The sequence below is a fragment of the Odocoileus virginianus genome, chromosome 10 (assembly GCF_023699985.2).
Source record: "Odocoileus virginianus isolate 20LAN1187 ecotype Illinois chromosome 10, Ovbor_1.2, whole genome shotgun sequence".
In the NCBI taxonomy this organism is placed as follows: Eukaryota; Metazoa; Chordata; class Mammalia; order Artiodactyla; family Cervidae; genus Odocoileus; species Odocoileus virginianus.
In genome coordinates, this window is record NC_069683.1 from 879,826 (window position 1) to 882,611 (window position 2,786).

Sequence of the window (2,786 nt, forward strand, 5' to 3'; positions counted from 1 at the left end):
CTCTGTTTACCAAAAGGAGCATCTTGGTTCAGGCTCTCAGTGCCTGTTCTTCTAAGTGAAAGTCGCTCAGTCGTGTCTGACTCTGCGACCGCATGGACTGCACAGTCCACGGAATTCTCCAGGCCAGAATACTGCAGTGGGCAGCTTTTCCCTTCTCCAGGGGTCTTCCTAATTCAGGGATTGAACCCAGATCTCTGGCATTGCAGGCGGATTCTTTACCAGCTGAGCCACAAGGGAAGCCCAAGAATACTGGAGAGGGTTGCCTATCTCTTCTCCGCAGATCTTCCCAGCCTGGGAATTGAACCACAGTCTCCTGCATGCAGACGGATTCTCTACCAACAGAGTGACCAGGGAAGCCCGTAAGTGTTCAAGAAAGAGGCAGAAAAGATCTGAATCTTTCCAGACAAAGAAACGCAGCAACTTTTTGATAAAAACAGTTCTTTTTTCTCCATTGGCACTCAGCTACATATTTTTATACTAAATCTGTTTTCATTATAAATGTTGACTAAAGATACATGTATACATAATATAAGATGTAATAAATTATAAATTAATTATTTTTTAATATTGTATCTTATTCCACATAAGTTTGAAAGAGGTTAAATATCTATAAATTAATTATAACACAATTGAAGTTAATTTAAAATGAGCAAGTATTAAGGAAATGTTTATTAGCTTCCATTGTCACAAATATATAGTATCGTTTTATATATTAGTTTGAAAGAAAATTGCTGATACTAGACCATTTCTTATCTACAAAAAATATTAATTCAGGGTGGTTCAATCCTACATATTAAATTATTCCAACATATGCAGTTTGAAGTATGCTCCTTATGAAATCATTAGGAAAATAATAATGTAAATATGTAGGCTTTAGGATCCTATGAATTTTCAAATTTGAGTCACCATTGCTATGAGCTCCCTGGTAGGCAAAGTGAAAATGAAACTCAGTCATTACACCCAGCCCACCCTCTCTGTCCAGGAAAATGGGCTTCCCAGGTGGCTTAGCAGTAAAGACTCCTCCTGCCAAGCAGGAGAAGCAGGTAATGACCCCGGGGTTGGGAAGACCCCTGGGAAAAGGAAATGGCAACCCACTCCAGTATTCTTGCTTGGGAAATCCATGGACACAGGAGCCAATGGGCTACAGTCCACTGGCCACAAAGCATTATATATCTGTTAGCAAGCTGCTAATCAGATAAAAGAAATGCCTCAAGACAGAGAGTTGCACCACAGCCCCCTCCCACAACGTGCATTTTGAGATAGAATGGCGCAAGGGGAGTCTTCTCCGGTCATAAAATAATTGACTTGAATCTTGAAGAAAGGCAGATTTTCAAGCCAATACAAAGTTTCATTAACGTAGTTTAAGAAAAACATTTCCCTGAGTAAGAATACTGGTTTGCTGAGCCATTATCAGCTCAAGGTTTGAGAAGATGTTAGTTTTAGGCAGAACTGATTTTGAGGAAAAGCAGATACATAGTTTCATTAACATAGTTTAGGAAAAACATTTCCATAAGAAAATTGCATTAGTTTAGTGAGCCATTAGCTTCTCATAGTTAAGTTCCATTCAAGTGTTATCATGGCAACACAAGGTTAGAGGAGCCTCCTTTAATCTAGTGTAAAGAAAATGAACGTCTGCCACTTGTAGTTTATTCCTCCTGCTGCTTGGGGACCCCTGGTCTTCCTACCTGAGTGTTAACTTTTTTAAAACTTCTGCATAATGTGCCAAGAAATTGTGAACCAATAATGCTGCTTCTTAGTGGTCTAGTTTGATCAAAAGATAAAGCCTGGAGAGCTAGAAAATTAATGAGATTACATACTCCAAGTATTTCATAAATAAATCTTGAATCATTGGTAAGAATTGGTTGTTAGGCCATTCTCAGATATATGTTATTCTGGAATAACTCAAACATGAAGATACTTGTAATGGCCTGAAAGTTGTAAAAATTAGAAAAGATGATAGTAAGTTCTATGTTTTTTAATGGAATTTGAAGAGCAATGCTTTCATATAGATGAATGGCGAGCCTTGATTAACTGAAATATTTATAGTTATAGCTGAGACTTTTTTTAAGCCCACATTCCAGCATATAAATGAAGTTTCAAATATTTTACATGATAAATCACGCGCACAAACATTTTAACTGAAATTTGGAGGGGAGAATCACATCACTCAAGTCAGACTTAAGGAAACACTATTTTAAAAAATAGATTCAAGGATCATAACTTCCTAGTCATCTCACTGGGAAAATCTGTGGTAAAATTAATCAAAAATAACTCAAGAGTGCTCGTTCAGCAACAAAAATGCTAAAAACCAAAGCGGGCGCAGGGGGCGTGCGGACTGTCAGGCCAGAGAGCGAAGCGAGGGCGGCGACCCACAGTGACCATGCTTTACAGCCAGTTGACATCAAGCATTCTCAGTGGTGGTCATTAACATGGCCGGTTATCAGTGCATACCACTCCTACCTTGTGACAGTTAAACAACGTCCGTAGCGTTTAGGAGATCACCTATCCTCTGCTCCATGTAAAGCATGCCTACATATCCTCCAGCTATTAGAATTTCATTTCAAACCTAAGAGAGACCATACATAGACCACTTCATGCCACTGCTTATCAGATCTTTATTACCTGTCAGAAAATTGATTTCTGCTCATCCCAATCCTGTCATATTCATAAGGACCGCCAATTGTGATAAATACATGCAATATAATCCAGTTCCAGTCTGCAAAGAATGAAAAGAGACCTCAGTAGTTTTCTTGAATGTTGTTACTAACAGGGTAGGGTGGAGAAAT